Raw genomic sequence first — 25,425 nt, 5'->3', positions numbered from 1 at the left:
ATGAGTCTGGCCCATGTTCAAGGGAAGTAGTATTAGGTGTCACCATTTGAAGGGAGGCATATCAAAAATTTGTGGACATATTTTAAAACCATCACAACTGTTAGAGTACAGAGAAAAAAACAGGCAAAGTGTCCAATTCAGTCTCAGGTATAGTTCAATTTCATTTCTTAAGTGGTTTCTTTAAATAGTATAAGTCTCCTTTGGGTAAAAATGTTTTCTCTTTCATAATGCCTCCCAAGGAGGTCCTGACATCCTCTCTGAAGATAACATCCATTTGAATGGAGGATGGGGAGGGGTAACATACACATCCTTGTGGAATTGCTGAGAGGGGGGTATCCCCGACTTCATTCTGGACCTAGAGTGTGCACTGGCAGGGTTCCGGCATGATGCCCCTTGCTGGCCTGAGCACTGGGGAACCTGCCGGCCTGCCACGCTGAAGCCTGCAGCTGGTGAATTCATGGCCCATTTTTGGCTTCAGGCAAATCTCCACAGGGAGAATCGGCCTCCTCCCCTTGGGGACTCTGTTTCCCCTTGGCCCCGGCTGTGGAGTCCCCTCACCTGACCACGCCAGGCCCCCAGCTGTTAGTTGAACATCCATGCTTCAAGGGAACAGGAAACACTTGGGTTAGTTGACTGCTCTGTATGCTTACGTACACTGTGAGAAACTTGCCATTGGCCCGAAAGGCCGTGCAGAGTGCAGAGGATGAGGTATGAGGGGCCTAGGCAGTGGTCCCCAGAGGGCAGCAAAGGCAGAGAGCTCTTGCCCTGAGTGCCCCTCTCAGCATGGAGGTAACTTACTGTGGTATGCAGAGTCAGGACCCCTGAAGATATTCACCTAACACCCGGAACCTGTGACTGTGTTACCTTACAGGGCAAATGGGACTTTGTAGATGTGACTAAATTAAGGGCCTTGAGAGGGGAGATTATCCTGGATTATCTAGGCGGGCCCAATCAGGTGACTTTCCAGTCTGAGGTCAGACAAAGGGAGATGTGACTGTGGAATAATGGTTAGAGAGATCCAAGGTTGTTGGTTTTGAAGATGGAGTTAGGGGGCTACGAGCCAAGGAATGTGGGTGGCAAGGAAACAGATTCTCCCTCTGTAGCCTTCAGAAAAGAACACAGCCCTGCTGACACCATAATCTTAGCCCAGTAAGACCCATGTTAGATTTCTGACCTATAGTACTGTAAGATAATAGATTTGTGTTGTTTTAAGCTACTGTTTGTGGTAATTTGAAACAGCCACAAGAGAAAATGAATACACTCATATCCGCCTTTGGTCTAGAAAGAGGTCAGGCCCAGTGACTGGCTGCTATATTCTCCTCTATTTCTCTCTGAACCTGAGACCTAGAGGGAGAGACTCTTACTTTCCCTGTGACATGTCCTTGTCCACCACAGAGCAGAATTTATTACTTTTTAAATTTTCATTCAGACAGCAGATTTGAAAGTAAGTACAGTAAACACCCATACACTCTTCACCCAGATTCGCCAGTTAATGTTTTGCCGTATTTACTTTCCCTTTCTTATTATGTGCATACATATTTTTTGTTGCTGTTGAACCATTTGTGGGTAACTTGCATTCGTCTCGACGCTTTATCCTTAATACTTAAGCATCTCCGAAGAATAAGGAAATCCACCTATTAACCACAATTCGTTTCTCACACCTAATAGAAATAATAATTCCATGACACCGTCTAATATCCAGTTCACAAGACAAATTTCCCCAATTTCCACAAAATATTTTAGAGCTTTTTTATACCAACTCTCCCTCCCTCCCCAGTCAGCATCTCATCAAATTACATGCTTTGCAATTGGTTTTCTTTAGTCTCTTTAATAATAGCTCACCCTTCTTATTTCACAACATTGACTTTCTGATAAGTCCAGACTAGTTCTCTTGTAGAATATTCTGTTTTCTCAGTTTGGTCGATTATTTTCTCATGATGACTTTAATCTGTTTCTCCAACCCCCCCCCCCCGCCTTCCCCCCCCCCCCTGCCCCAACTGGGCACTCTGTCTAGAGGTTTGATTAGATTCAGGTTAAATCCTTTTAGAAAGAATACTTCATTAGTAATGTTGGGTAGGTCACCTTGCTTTATGTTAGGCACTAATTTCAGGTTGTCCCACTGTTAGGTTAGTGATGCTAAATTTGGTCACTTGGTTAAGATGGTGAGCCCCTGCCAGTCTCACCCTTGAAAAAGTACACATTTCCCATTGCAGTTTGTAAATAATGTACAAACAACCTGTTCCCAACAACTTTTCATCTCATAGTTTGAACACCTGATATGGTCCTTGCCTGAATCAGTTATTTCACTGGGGCCTGTAAAGATGGTGTTCTAACTGTTGTATTCTGCCTTTATTAGCTGTCATTCTTTTGTAAAAAGAGCTTTCCTTTTTTTTTTTTTAATGTGGTACGCGGGCCTCTCACTGTTGTGGCCTCTCCCATTGCGGAGCACAGGCTCCGGACGCGCAGGCTCAGCGGCCATGGCTCACGGGCCCAGCCGCTCCGTGGCATGTGGGATCCCCCCGGACCAGGGCACGAACCTGTGTCCCCTGCATTGGCAGGCAGACTCTCAACCACTGCGCCACCAGGGAAGCCCAAGAGCTTTCTTTTAAGAGAACTGTTGTAATGACTCTCTCAGTGGACAATTGGATAGTGGTCTGCTTTCAGTTTTGTTTAAAGCAATTGGAAAGCTCTTGTTTCTTAAAAGGATGCATTAACTCAATTATTGAGTTCACTAATATCTCAAAAGCATCCTCAATATTTCCAGTTGTTTCTTTGCTTGTTTCCCAGGGCTTTTTAAAATCCAGGCAGTTCACCATTGTAGGATTTGAGGTAGAGGTGGGTGAGAGGTTCACCAATCTATGGTAAAAGGGAAGAAAAACTACTAGATGGGAACCAAGAACCAGCATGGCATCTTGACTGCACCAGTTCTCAGGAAAGTCAGCTTGTGGAAGTTGAGAATCTAGAAATTCCGTTAGAACTGCCTGCAGGCTCTGGGACCCTTTGGAAAGTTTTTGCCTGCCCCAGTGTGAAGGCCTGCTCTATGGTACCAAACAGTCTGAGCAAAGTCTTCCATATTTGGTTGATGACAAATAAAGGAATTTTGAGGATGGCTTTCAAAACGGTAGCTTGGATTTCAAGCCTATTGTCTTGCTGTACGCTCCTGTTTTGAATTTCAGAAGCTGAATATTATTTCCTTCTTTCTTTCCATTACTTTTATAATTTCTGAACAGTGCCACACTCCCTATCCCCAAGGCAAATCGATTCCCCAGGCAGGCAGAGGGGAAAAGAATCACATAAATTATTTTCAAAATATTACCCTAGCTACACAGTATTATGTGATTTTTATGGGTTTGGATAGAAGACAGCTGTCTATTTTCTTCCAAATGGCCAGGAATAAGTTTGGTGATTATAAATTTAATATTTTTAACAGAATTAGTATATTACATAACATGTTTTATATCCATCCTTAATAATATTTCAGATTATGATTCCTTATAAAATCGTTTTTATTATTTTATCACTAAGCTGTGATGTACACATGTAATCATCCTAAAAAGAATGAATAATTTGCTCTTTTTTTTTTGGTATCTCAAATGATTTAAAGAAATCTTTTTGATTTCTTCTGTCAGAGGCCCATAGTAATGAATCACATCAGTCACATTAAATTGACAAATTATTTTGATCGAGTCCATTATCCATGATACAGATTCGTCTCATATAATATGCCTGCTCTGGAGTCATATTAAATACTCCCCAATCCTAGCTCCCACACTAACTAGTGGTGTGGTTTTGGGCACGTTACTTATCTTCTCTAAGTTTCCTCGTCTGTAAAACAGGAATGTTAATAACAGTACCTGTTTCATGGTTTGATAGGAGGATTAAATGACATCATGTACTAAATACCTGGTGCATGACAAATATTAGCCGGTTTTGTTGTTGTTGCTGTTATTATTCACTAAAAGAAGAGAGGTGAGATCTAAGTAACCATCTGGCTGGCTCTCTAAAAATTTCTTCAAACACATATCCAGCTTTCCTGATAAATGAATTTTCTGAAAGTGACAAATATTAGAATGAACAGAGTTGAATTTCTCTGTGAGTCTTACATAGAAAAACTAGAATTAACTTGATTCTTATCCCAAAATAAAAGACGTAAACATGTCTTAAGCTGTGGATGTTGGACCAGGAAGGCGCTTCAGTTTCCTGAAATTATACTCCAGCTCCTGTATGCTACCTCTTTTCTTATAGAGTTTGCATTATTGCACATTGAAAGTCAGCATTTCTATCCCTCAAAATAAATATTCAGAATTGCCATGCTTAGGATTCTGAGTTAGAAACAGTCAGCTATATGCATGCCTAATGAGACAAGTGTATAGCTCACTTAAGTTCCTGACTTGGGATAGTCCAAAGGCTATCCAAGGGATTGACCTTATTATTCAAATTTATTTTTATTCAAAATAATCCAGCAAGGCACGGTAAACCATATTTATCTTTTCTGCTGTAAAGTTGTAAAGCATTCACAAATTGTTCCTGGTTCAGGTGTGGTTCTAAAGTATCTCCCTAAAATTAAGACTGTTAGATAAATGGCCTCATAACAGTCAGAAGCCTCAGCCTGAGAAGAAATACGTTTCCTGTGTTCTTCCCTATGCCACAGTCATTCTGTGAAGCTGGCATTTTCATTTAGTTGCACCTAAATAGATTTTTAAGGGAAGAAGCAGTGGAGGATGGAGGAAGTTACCATTGCAGTGTCCATACTAATTCCTAGAATCCTTTCAAGATTTAGAGTCAACAACAATTCAGTAAAGAAAGGGCCCATTAGGTAAATTTGGCTCTGCAAATGCTAATTGAAAGTCCTCCTCTGCAATTCAGTCCTGTTCCCTCTTCCTTTCTTTAGTCAGCAGGGTCCCATGGTGACTGGTTCTGAACGAAATCATCCCCTTCAACAGTTACCATGGCAACCGGGACGTCAGTGAAGCAGGAAAGACCCTGCACAAAACTGCTCCTGCCGGGCTCCCTCTCTGAGTTGGAGGACTCAGCCCTGCCTGAGGCCTAGGGATGGGACTAAAGACATCTGGACGTGCACAACTCAAGAAATCTTACGTTTGTCTGTCGTTGTGCCTGTGAGCGTAGATAGATGGGCATATGGTAAACTGTGTAATGAGAATTTCCCCTCCCCCCCAAAACATGGAGCATGTTTAAAGGGTGGGGATGGGTGGTGGGATGGGGCCGGGGAGATAGACATGGGATAGTCTTTTTAGGTTTAATGATATGTAAAAATTATATTTGTGTTTATAAGGTTACAGTAAGTTGATAGTAGGAGGGAGGTTGGAGCCTTACATATATAAAGCCTGATGTATATTTAGACACAAGACCTCAGGGGAAATATTTTTAAAATATTTTTATTTACCTGAGAGTGAAATAGACAAATGGCTTTAAGGAGCTCTGAAGGGGGTGTAATGCTGTCCGTGGTGCTGAACACTTGATTGTCTCAGATGTGCCAAGGGGGCTCCGGAGGGAGGTTAGGGAACACCTTGCCATGTTAGGGTACTGATGATAAGAAAGAAAGAGGCGGCCTGGGGAGAAAGCATTCTTTCCTTCCCTTCCAAGCAATTCTGAATGCCTAGGAAAAATGTTCAGATGAAAAATAAAACAAAAAAGAAAGTGGAGAAGGCTGGAGGTTTGGATGGTTGAATCTTCCCCTTTTCATGTGGAGATTTTTGGTCCGAGCCAATCAGGTCGGAGATTTCTGCTGCTGTGCTCCTGAAAGGAAAAGTGGGGGAAGGGAGAGAGAAGCCGGCCACATTCTCCCCTGGAGCCACATGATCCATTTCCCATGTGACACATTCCAGAGCCCTGGAAAGGAGAAGGGAGGGGCACCAAGAGAGTGGGGCTGGGGGCGGGAAGATGGTTTAACAGTCAACCCTGCACAGCGTCATCTTGTCTTCCTACCAGGAAGCAGGCTCTGAGCCAAGGGGAAGGCAGAGGACAGATATGGATGTGTTCCCAAGCTTCCCTGGTGGTTTATGGCATTCTCCAAACTCCTCTGCAAGGGCTGTTCCTGACCAAGAAGACCCAAGGAGACCGTCTCTGAAATAAAGTCCGGATGGAGGTACGTGCTAGAGATCCCGCGGTTTCGTGGCTGAAATTTGGCTCAGAGGACATAATACATTCTGTTTTCCAGACAATTTGGAGATTTAGTCCCGGCTTAGACGCTGGCTCAGGGCTTTAGATTTGTCACAGGTCCAGAAAAGATGCCTAGGTAGTTCTGTAAAATGAACAATTCACCACAGTCACTGCCTATTGAAGAAAAATGAGATGGAAATTATATATAGTGATAATTAATAAAACAAAGCACTCATTGCTGAAAAGGATATTTTTCATTGAATCCTGGAAAGAGGGGAAAAGATAATATTACTGACACCAGCCAGATTTCATTGTCACTGCAATAAAATCCTGTTTCATCCTTTTTCAGCTGCTTATTCTGTGCCCATGTTCCCCGAGGTTATTGGCAGTGGCTTAGGGAGCCTGAGTGGGCTGGCGTGCTGTTTCTTTGTGCTGTGTGATCGTCTTCCTTCTGATGTTCCTGATACCAGGAGTGCTTGTGATTGTTGCCAGCTCTCTTAGGGACAGTAGACTGTCACCAAATTCCATATCTTTCAGAATAGCTACCAAGAAGGCTTCCAGGAAGTTCTCAAAGGAATCTTCCAAAGTTACAGGCTAAAAGAACCTGCCATGCACATTTCAAATCTTGATTTCTTTGACTGTTTCTATCCAGCACAAAGAGACGAGCTAGCAGATTTACATTTTATTTTGTCTTTATTTAACGAATACTTGTAAAGTTCTTGTTATGTGTAAAGCATCATTCTAAGCACAATCAGTTATTTAATCCTTATATAACCCTCTGGGGGAGTTATTATTAGTACCCACATTTTGGAGACGAAGAAACTAAGGCACAGAGAAGTTAGGGAATTTTCCCAAGGCCACACAGCTAGCAAATAGGAGAAACAGGGTTGGACCCAAGAAACTTGACCCTAGAGTCCATGGTCTTAACCACTGAACTATGCTGCTTCCCTGCTCCTATGATTTCAAATGATGTCAACAGTTGATTTGGCTACAAATTTTGTTCAGCTGATGCTACTAGAACATTGAATCAGCTTTCCTGGCTAAAACAGACCCCCAGTGAAATCTATAGTAATCTTGAATTATCCCAGTAGTCACATTCTGTACCCCCAAATAACCCAGTAAGTAATTACCTGTTCTTCTCTTTCCCTTGTGCTGTATAGATATCTGGTAGTAAAACACTGTATTGCGGTGGTGACCAAATGATGTCTAAAGGAAAAAGAGAAATCTAAAATTACATTGTGGTTCTTTTTTTTTTTAATCAAACCTAGAAACATTCTTTCATCCTCAGGACCTAGTAATAAGACCAGCCTAAGCATATTAACACTACTTACCTGGTTTTCAAAATAAAATAAATAGATTAAAAACTTCTGAAATTATAAACACAAACTATGTTATCAAACTGACTAGATTTATTGCTTTAAAATACTATTATCATACTTTAAAATAGGGAACAGATTTCTCCCTTTTTGCAAATTAATTTAGGTTTTTAAGGGGAAAAGAGGAATTTTTTTTAACTTCTGGAAATACCTGAAATATAAGGGTTACCTCCTTTTGGTCTGTGTAGTTTCCCTTTTGGCCCTTGACAAGAAAAGATGACTGATCTCATTCTTATATGCTGTGGGAAAACTTAGAGAAGTTACTAGGTCAGAGATACAAAGAGGAAGAAAAAGGGGGTAGGAATCCAAAATTTGTGAAATTCCTCACTATATGAAGTGTTTCCTTCACGGTTTCAGTTGAAGAATACTTTGAGAGGAAGGAGTCCCCTTGACACCTGAAACTTTATTGAACTTTAGTTCTTAGATTTGATCCCTGCTGAAATCAGCATTTCCCTGGAACAGGTACACTTAACGCTAGCTACTGTAGTCATCCGAAGTCAGCTTCTGGACAGAAGGGACCATCTCCTTCCATCTCTGGATTTCTAGCACTTAGCACCCAGCCCGTTTATGATATCATCTCAATGTACCCTTGTGAATGAAGAATGGGAAGGCTCAAGACTGACAGCGTTCTGGGGGCCCATGCCTAGTTTGTTTTGCATGCTTTTATGGGGAGGATAGTGAGGAGGTAAAAGTGTAGTAGGAGAGAACTTGGCAACAGTCAATATTATGTCTGAAATGTACATATGCTAGTCAGACCCTGGAGCAATAGCAGACTAGAGTTCCAGAAGGATCCATAAATTATTTCCTGGGTATTACCAATCCCCCTGACATTTTATTTATATTTAGAATGAAGTTCTCCTGATATTTTTATTTACATCTAGATGGGGGCACCCCAAATACTCTCATCTTCCTCTGATGTTTTGCCTGGCACCGTCTCCCCGTGTTGAAATAGTTCATCTTGGGTTGAGAGTGAATGTCGTGAGAAGGTCAGTTCCTGCCCCAGGCGATCCTGCCCTAATCAGCTGTGCCTCCCAGTCGCTAGAACACTGCACCAAGAGCCCACCCGGTAGGACTACCAGACTCCTCCCTGGAGAACCATGGGGTCTTCAGAGTCAGAGTGGGTTGAGCCAGACTGCCTTTTCCACACCGTGGCAGTTAGGACCTGAGTACGAAGGATTGTCTCAGGGCGTCTTGAACGGTTGCTTAGGATTTGAATTTAAGTTAGCAGGCTAACCTGGCTTAAAATAGTCACCCCTCCTGATAATATACACAAATATAACCTATTCTCTTCTTTTTCCATCTGATTAAGTCATTAAGGAGCATTAATAGTGGGGTTTGTGGTTACGGTTTGGGTCCTTGAATCCTGTCTACTCATCCTCCTGGTCTTCAGTGTGACCTGGAGTGAATGAGGGGTGGAAAAGAAACAGCCCTGCTGGAAGCACAGTACAGCCAGGCCAGTGCTGCCTGCCCACCGCACGGTTGCCGGCCTTCTCAAATGAGCCAGGCTAGTGCACGCAAGAGGCTAGATCTGGAAGCCTCTCTGGGCTTCCTACTCATCCCTCTCAAAACTGAAAGGGGGCAGTGCTCTCTACCAGCTGAACAGGAGAAGATAGAATGGAGAGAAAGTGGAGCGGTTCCTCTGGAGGAGAGGCCTTGCCAAGAATGCTTTCAGCTTGGAGGCTAGGGATGAAAGAAGAAACAAGAACAAGGACAATGAACATGTCCCTCAGTGGGCATGTGAAAGTGATGCCTGGGTCCTGCTTTTCACTCTTAGTAACTTCCCGCTGCCAGTAAGCCCTGCCTGCTGAATTATCTGGTCCTTTCCTAGGATGTATATGTGGGGAGGTGGAAAGAATAGAGAGAAGGACCAAAGTGTGGATGCAGTTTCTCCTCTGAACCCAGGCAAACAGTGGGTTGAGATGGGAGGTGGCTTCTCCAAGAGGACAGTTTCAAAAGCAAGAGGGGAGTTACCATCATGACTATATTTCCCTGTTTATAGAGTCATTTTTCCTGGGCCAAACTTTGAAAGCACCCGTCTCTTGGAGCCTGTCATTCAGCATATTTCCAAGGCACTGGATGCCTGTCATGTTTAATCCTGATGGAAGCTCTCTGATATGCATTATTAGCCCCAGTTTCTGATCAGGAAACTGAAGCTCAGAGTAACTAATCTGCCCGAAGTCACACACAACAAATAAAGCCAGGATCTGAATCCAGTTCTTTCTGATTCTGTGCTCTTTCCACTATGTCACAAAGTAAAGTTCTTTCCTCTACATTCTTTAAAAAAAACAATGTTTTTGGAAATTAGGGTAATACAAATACAGTTTTAGAAAATTTGGAAAATATAAAGAAATATAAAAGTGTAATGAACATAAAAACCAGTCATGGTCTGGCCACCTAGAAACAACTTATTTTAAAATTTTGGTGTTTTTCCTCTCAGTCTTTTTCGATGCATATAATGGTAATGAAAGTACACATTTGTTAAACACTAGCTTTTTTCCAGACATTGTTCTTAGCTCCTGTCTGTGTCATTTATTTTATTCTCACAACAAATCAAGAAGGTGGACACTGTTTTTATCCTAATTTTACTGGTAAAGACACTCAATAAACACATAGATGTTTAGTAACTTATATAGGTAACAGGTGATTTGAAACCCAGGCAGGTTGGCTTGAGAGCAGGGTTTCTCAATCTCAGCACTATTGGCCTCTTGGATCGGATAATTCTCTGTTGGGGGTTGGGGGGAAGCTGTCCTCTTCATTGTGGAATGTTTAGCAGCATCCCTGGCCTCTACCAGATGTCAACACTTTCCTCCCCGAGTTGTGACAACCAAGAATGTCTCCTGATATTGCCAGATGCCCCCTGGGAGGCAAAATGACCTCTGAACCACTAGTCTAAGAGCCCGTGCTGTCAACCACGCATTATGGTTGAGATAACGTAGCCTCTTCACATTTTAAATGCGTTCAGAGTTATTTTCTTCTACATCTAAAGAAGGGAATACACCTTTGAATTTGGAGGCAGGCTATGAAGACTCCCTGGGATGTCAGTGGCTTTAAAGAGCATAGGTAGGAAATTGATTATTTCCAGGGAAATGCTAGACTTTTGTAACAGGTTTGTCATATCCCACCGTTGCCCAGTGTGGAGAATAGCCATGTTTCTCTCTCTTATTACCTTTTCCGTGGTTCTATGTGTCAGGCACCCTTACCCTTCAAGAATTCAGATTTCAGTTCTACACTTACGGTATAGCAGGGCAGTGCTTATCAACCAAAGTGTCAAAATAGGTCCCAAACAAAAAATGTCTCTTGCAAATAATTTCTAGCTTTTAAAATACCAAAGTTTGCTGGTGGTTCATTTTTTAAAAAACTAATTAGAATAAACGTAAGGATATCTACATAATTATTTTCTTTTCAACGTGACTTCTTAGGTTGAAGATTGTAGGCTGAGCTCTTGGTGTTACACGTAATTCTGGATGTGTCTGTAGGAGTGTATCACATGTACGGACACATTTGTCACATCTGCCTCTGAAGAAGAGGTTGAAAATGGCTGGTGTTGGTGATTTTGGTCAATCATTGATGATACGCAGAGAGGATTAAAATAAGAAGCACTGAGAAGTGATATAGCAGTAGCCTTTTAACTTAGAAAATGTCTAAAAATATGTGGCACTAAAAAATATATTCACCACGTGAAACATATGCAAATACATGTTCAGCCATATTTTCAGTCACATCTGACCACATACATAGTTGCATAATTTGTCCATGAAAAATACATGTTACAGCAAATTCAAATCTAACTTCTGCTCCATGAACCTGAAGGTTGCTTTCTTGGAAAACCCTGATTGAAGACAGTGGTGCAGATCAAAATTTCCCCAGAGTGTTGATGTGAACTTGACGTGAGACAATGTAAATGCTTCTGAAAAACGGAAGTCCTTAGTAACTCCCTGTTTGGTGCTTACACCCGGTTCTTAACGAATCCTTCACCTTCTTTTCAAATAGCTAGAAATCATATCTACGGTACAGCTCTTTGCTTTGAGTGTACTGAGTCTGGTCTTTGCCTCCCCCCCGCCACTTGCCTGTTTCAGTCGTACAACTAAAGATGTTGATACTGAAATCAGAGATTGGACATAAAACTGAACATCTCCCTCCCAAACTTGGACTCAGTGAGCACACGGCAACTATTCAAAAAATGTTTGTTGTAATAAATTAAATAGAATTTGGCGAGGTGCAAATTCTGGGGCCAAATTGTTTTCTTCAAAATTTGAAAGATCCCTTACGAGGAGGAGAGGTGTGGAAAGTCGGTCGGGGACAGTCAGGGGTTCTAGCAAGTGTTTCTCCCTGCTGAGAAGTTTGGTGTTACATGGGATGGGAAGCAAACACAGATGGCAGGTCTTCTTAGACCAGACCGCTTCTTGCAAGGAATCTTCAGAAAGACATTATTGGCACATCCAGGATAATTAGTGAGGAGGGCTTGGCTGCCCCCTCTGTACAATTCATCTCTCCTTTGGAGACCCAGACCACCAGTCTTGGACAGCAGAGGCTCAAGAACTGGGCCCCAGCAGCCCTACACAGCTTCCCTGTCCTCCCATCACAGTGCACTTTCAGGATGCACTCTCCGCCAGGTGAAAGCGGTGGATTATAAGTTAAATGAAAGTGTGTTGCTCGTCACAATGTTTACCTATCAGTTGTAGTTCATAGAGCAAAAATGATCCTAGAAATCATCTAGACCAACTCATTCATGTTGTAGACATGGAAATAGAGATTCAGGGAGATTAATTTACTTAAGGTCCTTACACTGATGTAAAAATAAGACCTGGGCCTCTTGGCTTGCTGTTCAGTGCTTATAATCATAATTATAACTTAGGTTTCTTAGTCTCCAGTCTAACATTTAAGGTGAAGTAGAAAGTACTACATTCTTTAAGCTTTTGGGGGTTTCTAATATTCTAGATGATGGTGGGGTAGTGGAAAGACAGAACGGCTGGTATGCGTTTCAGTTTTCACACTCAGTTATATAACAAATGCTATATTGAATTAGTTTCTATTGCTGCCGTCACAAATGAACACAAACGTAGTGGCTTACAATAATGGCCATTTATTACATCACAGTTCTGCGGGTCAGGAGTCTGCGTGGGCTTGGCCAGTTTCTCTGCTTAGAGTCTCACAAGGCTTCAAGGTGTTGGCAGGACCATGCTCCTTTTTAGAGGCTCCAGGGACGATTCCCCTTCCAAGCTCATTTTGGTGGTTGGCAGAATCCAGTGCCTCGTGCTTTAGGACCAAGGTCACATTTCTTTGATGGCTCTCAGTTGGGGGCCACTGGTAACTCCCAGAGGCCTCTCCCTGGTTCTTGCCTGTGGGCCCCAGCATCTCAGAGCCAGAAGAGCACGTTGATTCCTTCTCATGCTTGGAATCTCTCTCTGTCTTCTGCCACATCTCTCTGCTACTAGCCGAGAAAGTTCTTTGTAAGGGCTCATTAGTTTGGGTCCCCCTGGATAATCCAGGATAATCTTCCCATTTTAAGTTCCATAACCTTAATTGTATATGCCGAGTCCCTTTTACTATATAATGTAACATATTCACAGGTTCCAGGATTGGGGCATGGGCATCTTTGGGGGGCCATTCTGCCTACTTCACACATTATTTCCTTTAGATAATAGCAAGGCTCCATCCTACCAGGATAATGGGAAAGTCGGTGACAAACACTACTGGGACTCTCTTCCTCTTTCTAGGTCCTGGGGCTCTTACACACAACACAATGTATAGGGCGGTCCCTCTAGGCTTGGATCTCCTCTGATTATAGCAGAGATGTAATTATGGCCTGAGCTGGTGTGTGTCCCTGAAGGCTGATGGACCTGCTGCTTCGGGGCACCTCCACCCCCACCCTGGAGCAGTGGCCTCTTCTCCAGCTGGGGAACTCTATTCCTTGGACACGGCTCCATCACCACCAGTCCCTTACCTGGAGCACAGCGTGTAAGTGAGGCAAGGGTCCCAGGCCTACCTTTTCTTTATAACTGCTTTATTTACATACCATTAAATTCACTCATTTTAAGGGTACAGTTCAGTGACTTTTGTTCCATTTACAGAGTTGTACAACCATCATATAATCCAATTTCAGAACATTTTCATCGTCCTCAAAAGCTCCCTTGTGCTCATCCAGGACTCCCCTTTGCAGGGCTCCACAGGGGTACAGCCACATTCCTGGTTCAGAGGTCCTTGTTTCTCCCTCCTCCCCTCTACAGAAATCCCCCCAGAGAACCCAGCTTCCAGAAGACAAGAGCCAAGGAAACAGGTTTGTCTCAGGCCCAGTGAGACAGCTCTCCTCTAAGACAAGACAGTACTTTGGGCCTGGGTTCATCCCCAGAAGGGGATAGGAAAACAGTCCCAGCAAGGAGCACAGTGCATGTACGTCAGTATCTCAACAACTTATCCTGTCTCTGTACCAGGCGGTGGAGTCTCCCAACTGCAGTTATCAGTGGGCAGCCGCTGACCCCATGGCGCAATGACCTGCGGGGGAGTGAGTCAGACCTCCTCTCTCCCCCCTTTCTTCCTCTCTAAGCAGAAGGAAGGTGTTCTTTGCTCACAGCTTAAATGACCTGAGGGGTACATAGTGTAGAGTGGAGAGGGAGAATAGGGGAGCCAATCTGTGGCACAAGAGTGAAAGGAATTTCCCAGAGGCACCTTGTCCCTCCAGGCCCCACTTACCCCGCTTTCTCTCTTCCCTACCCCCATGGGATAGGTTCTTTTCACTGCAGAGAATTCTCAGCCAACTTAAGAACAACAGCCTATCACAAGAGCTGTCCTAAGGCCAGGCCCCAAGGAGCCTGAAACATTGTTCAGGATCTGGAAGGAGGCTGGGGATCCGGGGCAGCGTGGCGACCAGATTTCCTTGTCCTGTCATCTGTCTGCAGCAGGAGTCCTGGCGAGTCTACCGTAGATGACCCTGTTCTCTGTCCCTGCTTCTCCTGCCTCCATGGCTTCCAGAACCTCCCAGCCCAAGAGAGGGGCCTCCTGCCAAGCTCTCTTATAACACGTCTTTTGTAGAACTTATTACAACTTACCGTCTTTTTTTTTTTTTTGCATTAAAAGTTATCTTTATTTTATTTATTTTTATAAGATTTTTTTCGATGTGGACCATTTTTAAAGTCTTTATTGAATATGTTACAATATTGCTTCATTTCATGTTTTAGTTTTTTGGCCCCTAAGCATGTGGGATCTTAGCTCCCCAACAAGGTATCCAACCCACACCCCCTTCACTGGAAGGTGAAGTTTTAACCACTGGACCACCAGGGAAGTCCCTAAAGACTATCTTTTTTTTTTTTTAATTTTTTGCTTTATAACAAATTTAATCAGTTATACATATACATATGTTTCCATATCCCCTCCCTTTTGCGTCTCCCTCCCAACTTACCGTCTTTATTTGTGCTTATTTCTTACTCTTCTCTCCACTCCTCCACAACTAATTAGACTATGACCTTCATAAGGGTAGGGACAGTTTTGTTTGCCATTGTATATCCAGTTCTTAGCACAGTACGTTCTGGCACGTAGTATGATCTTAAAATATGTTTATGGAATGATGAATGAATTAATAAAAATGGGCAAAGAACCTGAAGAGACATTTCTCCAAACATATATTCAGCGGCTAACTGGATAGCTCTGCTTGGATATCTAATAGGAATTTAACTCAGCCAAAATAGAATTGTTGATTTCTAGCTCCCCAGACTTTTTCTTGCCCCATCTCAGACCCTCAAACCTAGGAGTCATCCCCATCCCCTAACATCAGCAAATCTTGGTGGCTCTGTGGTCTCCTAAATAGTTTCAATATCCATCTACTTTTTTTCCACCTACACTGCTACTGCCCTGGTCTGAGCCACCATCATCATGTACCTAGGTTATTGTAAGAGCCTCTTAGCTGGTCTCCCTTCTTCTACTCTCAGCCACCTACACAGCAACTAAAGTTGTATTTTTAAAGCACAAATCAGGTCATACTCATATCCCTCTGTTGCTTAAAACCTGCAGTGGATTTCACTGCAATAAGAATAACACCGGGGGGCCTCCCTGGTGGCGCAGTGGTTGAGAGTCCGCCTGCCGATGCAGGGGATACGGGTTCGTGCCCCAGTCTGGGAGGATCCCACGTGCCGCGGAGCGGCTGGGCCCGTGAGCCATGGCCGCTGAGCCTGTGCATCCGGAGCCTGTGCTCCGCGACGGGAGAGGCCACAGCAGTGAGAGGCCCGCATACCACACACACACAAAAAAACAAACAAACAAACAAAAAAAAAAACAAAAAAAAAAACACTGCAAGTAAAATCTTGGGCCTCCCTGGTGGCGCAGTGGTTGAGAGTCCGCCTGCCGATGCAGGGGATACGGGTTCGTGCCCCGGTCTGGGGGGATCCCATATGCCGCGGAGCGGCTGGGCCCGTGAGCCATGGCCGCTGAGCCTGCGTGTCCGGAGCCTGTGCTCCGCAACGGGAGAGGCCACAGCAGTGAGAGGCCCGCATACCGCAAAAAAAAAAAAAAAAAAAAAAAGAATAACACCGGTGCCCTACAGTGCCGTATGTGATCTGACCCCTGCCTACATTTCTGATTATCTCATTTTCTTCCACATTCATGTGCTCCAGCCACATAACAAGCTCGTTCCTGCCCCAGGACCTTTGCACTCATTGTTCCTTCTGCCTAGAATTCTAATTTCCACATGGCTGGCTTCCTGTCATTGGGGTTTCAGCTTTAGTATCACTTCTTCAGAGAATCCTTCTCTGGTGACTCTATCTGAAATAAGACCTGTATCTGTCAGGATGCATTTAGAGGCAAATAACTGAAATCTCAAAAACAGCTTAAGCCATAATGGAACCTACTACTTATTTAATAAGTAGTCTGGAGGTAGGTGTCCTAGCAGTACCACAGTGTCAGGGCACTGGATGATATCTTTGTGAGTCTTAGGACCTCCCTTGACCTCATAACATCCCACCCAGTGCCCTGACATCATCACGTGACAGTTTACAAAGGCAGGAGGTGAGGGGCAGCCAGGTGCATAAGAGAGAACACTCCCCCCACACACTTTTCCTTTTATTAAGAAAGATTTTCCCAAGAGCCTTCCAGCACCCTGCCAGGAGACCTTCTCTTGTCTCAGTAGCCAGAAGCAGGTGATGTTGATGTGACCACCCCTAGCTGCAAGGAATGGTGGGAAGTGATTATCTTTCCTTTTCAGCCTCTGGAGAGAGGAAGGCAAGGAAGGAGTTGGGAATGGCCACTGGGTAACCAACCAACCATCCGCCATCCATTTTGGTTCCCCATTCTGCTTTATTTTTCTCCATAGCACTAACCATTTCTTTATTAATTGGGTAGTTTTTCTTATTTAGCTGTGTAATATTGTTTCTCCCACTAGAGGAAAGCTCCATAAAAGCAGAGACCTTGTCTGTCTAGTTAACTTCTGTATCTCCAGCATTTAGCACAATCCTGGCTCATACTAAGTGATAAAAATTTGGATATTTTGTGTGATTGAGGACTACTTTGCATATACCATCATAACAAATTAGTCATTTCTTACGGTGAAGTTTCTTGGTGTTTCTTTTTCTTTTTCCCATTTTATCTGACCACCAACTTTGTGAGAACAGTAGGGAGAGAAGTTCTGTGTTATTAAACCATTCCACCCAGAACCCTACTAAGTGGCCGTTAGGGTGGAAAATACTGGATAGTGTCCTTTATATATTCTCCCAAAGAGGAGCCAGTATGACCTAACACTTTCTCCTGCAACTTGGTTTGCAGAGAATTTGGGGAGGATTGCAGCTCGTGGTCAACATAAACCTCCAGGTGGGGTGAAGCTCAGGCTCCTTTCTGAGCTCATAGATCTCAGAGATAGACGGAGTCTCAGAGGTCACTGCTCTACTGATAATATGTAAAAAAATTTACTCTTTAAGTAGTAGTTACATTTTAAATGGAACCTTGGTGCTCACTTCGGCAGCACGTATACTAAAACGGGACTTTGACTTTAAAAGAATGATGCTCTGATGGTTCTGAAACATTGAAATTTTTGAAACATTGATTTTGAAACATTGAAATTATTGAAACATTGAAATTATTGAAACATTGAAATTGAAACATTGAAACATTGAAATTATTCCAGAAGCCTTCCTGGTTTCTGGAAATCACACCAAGGATGCTGACTTTGTTTATTTCTAATATTTGAGAATTCGTGTAAAGAACAAAGAAAGGTAAAGGTGATAGAAGAGGAATAGTTCCTTAAATCTAGATATCTAGAATTTCTCACCCAGAAATGTCGTTATGGGTGATTTTGTGATGTTAGAAGAGGCTGTTCTGAAAATCCTTCTCTGTTCAAAAAATCATATTCTCCTTGAAAGCATAACCAATATTCAAACAAAAAGAAAATGTGCCAAGTCTGATCTCAGGAAACTGCTTGATCCCAGTTGGGAAACAGACTGAAAGGCATAGACCTGGAAATATTACAGAGGAATATTTATATATCTTATATAACAGGAGGAAAGGGAAAAGGGCATTAGGGAAAATTCCAGGCATATAAGTTGCGATGCTAGTGGCCTCAGATGGTGGAGAAGAAACTTGGTTTTCATTGAAAGTATGAGGTTCTTTTGCAACTACTCAAAATTATCTAAAGGAAATAATTTAAGCAGGATAGACTCTATATGCTTTTGAGAAAGACATAGTCAATCCAGTTATATTACATCTTTTGGTTTAGGGTATAGAAAAAGGTTTTATCTGGCTAACATGTCACTATAAAATCATCCCCAACTTGGAGAAAGGTTATGTTTATTTATTTGGGCCCCAATGAGTTTCCCCTTAAAAACAATGTTGTGAATGATGATTAGGTACCCAGGCCCCTTCACAAAAGCCATTCATCCTTAACAGTGCTAAATTATGTGACTAATGTTAGTATTATCACTATAGTATGTGATGTGGTTACTAAAATTTGCTTGTCATATGGCTTAGAAGACTTTTATGGGCTGACAGTGGTAAGAGTGCTAATTTTTTCAGCACTCGCCATGTGCCAGACACCAAGCTAGGTGTGTTTTAGAACTGCAGTAGGATAACACTGATTGAGTGTTTTTCTCATACCAGACAGATTGACTTGTAATAACTCATTTAACTCCTGTGTATCTGTTATCTCACTTAATCCTCATAATAATCAAATGAGATAGGGACGAATTGTCCCCATTTTACAGATGAGAACACTGGAATCAAGAGGGTTAGATAACTTGTTTTGGATCACACGGCTAGTTAGTGAGTGACAGAGGAAGCACGCACACTTCAGCTGTCTGCTTCAAAGCCTGCACACATAACCACTTTGCAATATTCCTGTATTGTGAGATGAAAAATAAATGTTTTTCAGCAGAAGATTATGTTCTGGGTGTGTAGGTTTGTCAGATTTAGCTAATAAAAATACAGGACACCATTTAAATATTGTAGAGGATATTACATGGGACATACTTATGCTAAAAAATTATGTGTTATTTATCTGAAATTCACATTTAACTGGGCATCCTGTATTTTATCTGGCAACCCTATCTGGGTGGCACATTATGAGAACATGTCTCTGTCTCTCTGGTTTTCCTGTTCCCCACCACAGTCATGCTGCTGGCTACCTGGGCCTTAACGTAGTTCTGTAAAGCACATAGCTCAGTGTCCACACCAGAGCCATAGCTCAGAGCCAGAAAGCAAGATACGAACTCAGGAAGCTTCTGAAGAGCCTATGGGACCTCCTTAGCCATTTGTAAATTCAGGGATGTGTGTAAGTTCAGGACTTCGGGATAGGTTGCCCTGTTAAACTCTGCCCTGCTGGAAGCGGTGGGCTGGTCAACGTTTAACAACTGGCTCTTCAGGGAAAAAACCTATTTGTGATGTTTGTCAGTTTCATGGTGTGAATATTCCTACCATGGCTGATTCATGATACCAACATGATGTCACTGAACTTGGAGTTGGGAAGGAACGTGCACAGCTGTCTCTTAGGAGCCCCATGCAAGCCAGTCCCAGTCCACCTCTGTTCCATGCTTATTTCATATATAGGTAAATCAAGCCTACATAACAGTGAAATATTTAAGGAAAATATCTACCACCATTATATTTCCTAAATTACAACAATTAAAATTTAAAAGGGAACTTCCTACTCAGGGAAATACTATTGATCAAACTTTTTCTGCACTTTAATCAAACTGAAGTCTAGAGTTCTGCTTTCATTCCGCATTTAAAAGGCAACAAGTTAATCATCTGCGATAATGAATTTCCAATATTCTCACATTCTTTATTCTGAAGAAAGGCTGTATTTCTAGACCAACATTTCTACTGCACTTTTGATGCTAAGCCTCTGTGCAGTATGTAGTGGGAGTGATTTTTTTCCCCCAAATGTTCACTGTGTCACATATTTCTCAGCTAGCATATTGAACAGATGTATCTGTGGGTAGCAAGAGGCTGTGGGGGAATAACTTCATATTCCTATGTTTGACTGAGAAGTCCATGTACAGCCAGTTTGACTGTCTGAATTCACATCCAGCCCATTGTGGCTTTCCAACAGTATGACCTTGGGGAAGAACTTCAGTTTTTCTCATAGGCTAATCATGTTACCTACCTCGAAGGGCTACGCATATGAAGTACCAGACACATAGTAAGCACAAAATAAATACTAACTCTTGGTAGTAGTAATGTTATAAGTACTGTCATCATTGTAATTAATCTCACTGCTCATTAGTAAACAGCCAATGTATCTGCTTAGGTGCAGCAGATACTTTCCATTCTACAGAAAATGTTTCCGTTCATTTTTTTTTTCCCAACCAAATCATATAAATATTCAACATTATAAAATTCTAATTTGCCATTAAATTTTTAAACAAATGTCAGAAAAAAATGGTCTTCCTATATTATGAGAACATCTGTGGATCTTTGTAATTTCAGGAGGGAAAAAGAATCCGTTGTTAGGGTTTTTTGAGTCTAGAAGAAACCTAACCAGCAAGGATATGCTTATCCAGGAATAGCCACTGGCAGACTGTGAAGTAAACACAGTTTCTCATCTGTGCCCCTCTATTCCTCTTTGTGGTCCTCTCATTAGTTTCTAATCATTCATACATTCAGCCATCCATCAAAATAAGATTTTCAAAAAGTTAAAATCATGACTGTCACAATTTTCAAAAAGTTAAAATCATGACTGTCATTCATCATGACTCTCCTTCAAATATAGAATGAAGACCATGTCAAAGATTTATTAACTTATTACTGAAGGAACTGATCAGATAATAAGGTTGCTTCCAAGAGCATTTGAATAAATGGATATTTATAGGGTTTTTTGTCATTGCTGTCATTTGTTTCCTTAAATAATGTGAGCATAAGATTGCCAGGAGGCACAGAGCTGGTTACTGTCCTACAGGGCAATAAGTCTGTAACCTTTGGGGTTATTTTTTCTACTAGACAGAAATTTCCATGTTAGCGTGTAATATCTGGGCTCTAGTCATATAGTAATAGCAAAATCAAGCACAGATACATTCTTCCAGAGAATTAAATAATCCTTGGGGAAGCCCATTTAATAATGTTGTAGCATGACATTAAAATGTTATGCTATGGGGACCTCCCTGGCGGTCCAGTGGTTAAGACTGCACGCTTCCAATGCAGGGGCTTGGGTTTGATCCCTGGACAGGGCGCAGCCAAAAAAAAAAAAACTTATGCTATGCTCTCTGCCTTATTTTCAAGTATTGGATAATTTTTCTTAACACCTCTATCCATTTTTTTATTTAGTAAACCTTTATTAATATCTGAATGCCCCAGGGATATAAGGACACAGTCACTGTCCTTAAGGAACTCATAATGCAACAGGGGAGACAATGTTCAATATAAAAATTACACTATAAAATGATAGACATATCATTTTATATCTAGACCCAGACCTCTGTAATGATGGGACTCTCCAGGGTCCCATTATTTCAGAGGTCCCCCAGTCCCTAGCTCTATACCATGTCAACCCATCCACCATTTTCCCCACCTATATATTAAAACCCATCTCTTAGAGCCCAATAGATGAATAATTCCTCTCAGATAATATATAGATAGAGATATATTTTAAAATAGGGGCCCTCAATATCAACCCAATGGAGTGTGTCATGTGGCAGTCTCTGAGTTGGTTGGGAACAGACAGGTTGAGCAGGAAAGAGGTGAAGAAGTCTTTCTTGTTGCTGCTGTAATTACTGAATATGATGACCCAGACATAATTATGAATTCCGCAGCCCTTGTATTTCAGAAACACTCCCTTGAAGATGTATTTATTTCCAAATTAATGGAGCAGGGGAGACCTTTCTGAACTTTTACTTTGGGACCCTAGAATTTAGTTATAATATGGCAGACCATGTTTTCTGGGAGGGGGTGCAGGAGGCTGGCTGCGGTCACCTAAACTACCTTGACTGTCCCTTAAATGAGAGTTGACCTGGGTGACTTCAGTTTCACCTGCCCTGCCCTGCTCTGGAGCCATGTTTTCCCCTGTCTCCATGGTCACCAGCGTTTCGGCTCTCTGAGAACACACGGTGATTTTCTGTCTCTGCATTTAATTCTCCTAGCAGAGCCACCTAGAGTAGGAGGCCTGTATTTCAGTTCTCTGTACTTATGGAGTCAATTCAGTAAATAGCTAACAAGCGTTATTAATGTAAAGAACTTCAGTGGAAGCTGCAGAGCACGGACAAAGAATAATGCCCTTTTCCCAGGACCCCACAGTTAATGAGAGAAGACGGAAACATGGAAGCCATTCTAAAGCAGGGATTGTTAGTCTGGGCTGCACGTTGGGATCACCTGGGGAACTCTGAAACATCCCGATGCCCAGGCTGCACTCCAGAGCAATTAAATCAGAATCCCTGAGGGGGGCTTCCCTGGTGGCGCAGTGGTTGAGAATCTGCCTGCCAATGCAGGGCACACGGGTTCGAGCCCTGGTTTGGGAAGATCTCACATGCCGCGGAGCAACTAGGCCCGTGTGCCACAACTGCTGAGCCTGCGCGTCTGGAGCCTGTGCTCCGCAGCAAGAGAGGCCCGCACACCGCGATGAAAAGTGGCCCCTGCTCACCGCAACTAGAGAAAGCCCTCGCATAGAAACGAAGACCCAACACAGCCATAAATAAATAAATTAATAGATAGATAGATAGATAGATAGATAGAATCCCTGAGGGTAGGGCCCAGGCATCAGTATTTTTTTTTTAAAGCTCCCTGGGAGAGTTCAGTGTGTTGCTAAGCTAGAGAACCATGGCTCTAAAGCAAAACAAACTGGGAAAAGGAGTAAAAACATGCTCTATGAACAAGGGATCCACAGCCATTCTGTATATTCTTATCCACTGTGTGACCACATTTCAGCCCATGAATGTGGAAAATGTAACCTCTCATTATAACCATGGGGAAAATGTAGGTCAGTTTGATTGTAGGGCATTTAGAGACTGTATAGTCTGGGAGGTGTGGTCTGCAGAAGACTATACCTCTAAGGGGAAAAGGGCCCAAAAAAGATCAGCCCTAGAAGGATGACCCCCAAATCATTCCACATGCTTCTCCCTCCCTTGGAATGTTTGGGGCTTTTTAAAAAACCCCTTGTGTTCCTGAAGAAAGGACCTTCATCCTCCAGGTCCCCGGCTTACACCTCACCTCCTTTGTGAAGCCTTTCCTTTCCTTCCCCCTATCCCAAGAAGAATCGGGTCCCTATTTTTCTCTGTCACTTAGCTCCTTATCTACTAATTATAATTATTATAGAATTTAGTTATACTATGGCAGACAGCTCAGTTATACATTTACCCTTTCATGAGCCTTACTTTTCGTTGTTCTCCTAGTACCTAGCATAGTTTCTTGGTGTATTGAATGAGTAAACAGAGCTGCAGCACTTTTAGGTCCAGTCAGAAAAGTCATGCCATCAAGCAGGGGAGACCTAGACTCGAGAACTCCTCAGGCTCCGTCGTCCCATTTCTGATCAGTGGGATCCTGTGCTTCCAGGCAGGGGTGTGGGGGGCGGGGGCGGGGGCGGGACGTCAGAGAAATTGGTGGACACACTAGTTGATGTAAAGCAGCTGGAGGAAAGGATGGATGAAGGCCTCGCAGCGCTTTGGTGGTAGTGGAGATCTTGAGTTTCATCTGCAGAGTTTTGCTGTGAGAGGAAGAAAGAAACAGAAGGAAGTTCACAGGTTTCAAAGTGTGTGTGGAGCTATGGGAGAGTGCCTGTGCTTCCAGCTCCTATTGTAGTTAGGCCACAGGCATCCCCAAAGAGTTTACAACAGCTCTTTCTGTCTGGGAAAATAGCTCATCTGTTTTATTTTTAAACTTTAAATCTTTTAAAAAAATTGTAGGGTTTTTTTTGGGGGGTGGGGTTTGGGTGTTTTTTGGGTTTTTTTGAACTTTGTAGGTTTTACACATATAAAGGTGAAAAGATTATTTCAATTTTGTAAGGATAACAGTCATGCATTCCAGATTTTCTCCAACAGTGCTAATTTTAGATCTTATGTCCTGTCTTCAGACCGTGTATCCTAATTTTTTATATGGAAATTATGGTAGCTAGTCTTACAATTTACTATCAACCAGTCAGCCATGCTTAAAGGTCTTTTAGTTATTAAAATGGCTAATTACCTTACATTTCTCTTTGAGAAATTAAGTAGGGCTGTTTCATGGACCAAAAAAAACCTTGAAGGGAACCTGGACCTGGCCTTTAGTGCGTTGCCCTGAGCCCCAGACTTTTGTTGAATGTGGTTTCTTGGTGAGGACAATATCTATTAACACCCTCTCCCTACCACAAGTCATTGGGAAAACCCTTCAAGGAAAAATGGGTCATTAAGAACTGTTCTTTCATCTCACCTCTAAACCCCAGAAACGTTTCTCTGTGAGGTGTAGTGACAGGAGCCCCGGAGAGGGCTGGGAGGCCCTGCTGAGCCTGTTGCTGGTGTGCCCTCCCCTGCACCGCCGGCCAGGTGGAATCGCTCTGGTTATTATGGATTCAGTCGCTGTGCTTTCTCTTTCTGCTTAATAGATTCAGACCAAATTAAACCCTAATGATCGGACTGCAACCAGTCACCTCAATTTTAATTGAATGGCCCACAATGATATACAGGCTTTTTCCCTATTAAAAAGTATACCTTTTTTTTCCCCCCTCACTGAATAGTAGGGGAAAAAATTGTTAAAATAAAGGCTGGGTAAAGTTAGAGTTGGTTGCTTATAATCATCTGAATGCCATAAGGTTTCTAGTAACCTGGTTACACATTCATTAGAGGACATCTTGTATATTCCTCAGTCAGGGTCATTTTGTGAAACACTAACAACAGAATAGCATCAAAATATATCACTGATAGGTGGCCTATCATCTTTTGGAAAAAAACAGGCTATGTTTATGTGTCATTAAATGAGCTACTTCTGGCTCATGTGAAAGTGTTATGTTTGCTCCATGTGCTCCCATGATGCTTTTGTAATGGAAATTCTACAGTAAGTAAGGACAGGGTCGTTCCCAGTAGCCAGTCAGTCTGTATTCACAGGTTTCTGTTAGCTTTTTCCATAGCTGACTCCTGTGTGTTTCCACCTGCCCAAGTTTTCCTCCCTTGCAGCCTCGTTACTTTAGTGTTACGACATTCAGGAACTTCTCACGTACCTCCCAGGATTCCAGGAGCACTTCATTTGGGGGTAACACCCTAACCATGAGCCAGATTTGAGCTCTCTAACCCTCCGTGATCCCCAGCGTATGCAGGGAACAAGGTTCAGTGTAGGAGTGGGGCTTGCTATGAGTTCCACCACATTTGACTAAGGGTCAGGAGAGGGGGAGGCCAGGGAAAGCCTGAGCTGGGATCAGCTGAAACCATCCTAAAATGAAAGAGAAACGGGGCCAGAGCTTTTTCTGGGTAGTAGTCATGTTTTCCTGCCAACACACAAGTCCTACTCATTGACAGATGACAACCGATCTAAGCGTCAAATAAGATTGTTAGTCTTAGGAATC

General features: G+C 42.7%; 1 protein-coding gene across 3 annotated transcripts in view; it reads left to right on the top strand.

Annotated features, from left to right (window-relative positions):
- Window positions 1-25,425, top strand: part of GPR19 (G protein-coupled receptor 19) — a 35,250-nt gene that overhangs the window by 7,488 nt on the left and 2,337 nt on the right. For 2 of the 3 annotated variants that reach the window (XM_081248518.1, XM_081248516.1), the window contains exon 3: window positions 5,950-6,106. The exons of the other annotated variant lie outside the window; for it this stretch is intronic. The gene's annotated coding sequence lies outside the window, so the exon portion shown is untranslated. The remainder of the gene's footprint in view (window positions 1-5,949; window positions 6,107-25,425) is intronic. 3 annotated transcript variants of the gene reach the window in all.

The sequence above is a fragment of the Mesoplodon bidens genome (assembly GCF_964165515.1).
Source record: "Mesoplodon bidens genome assembly, chromosome: 11".
Taxonomy (NCBI): Eukaryota; Metazoa; Chordata; class Mammalia; order Artiodactyla; family Ziphiidae; genus Mesoplodon; species Mesoplodon bidens.
The sequence above is the reverse complement of the archived record's forward strand: the minus strand, read 5'-3'. Positions and strand labels throughout refer to the sequence as shown.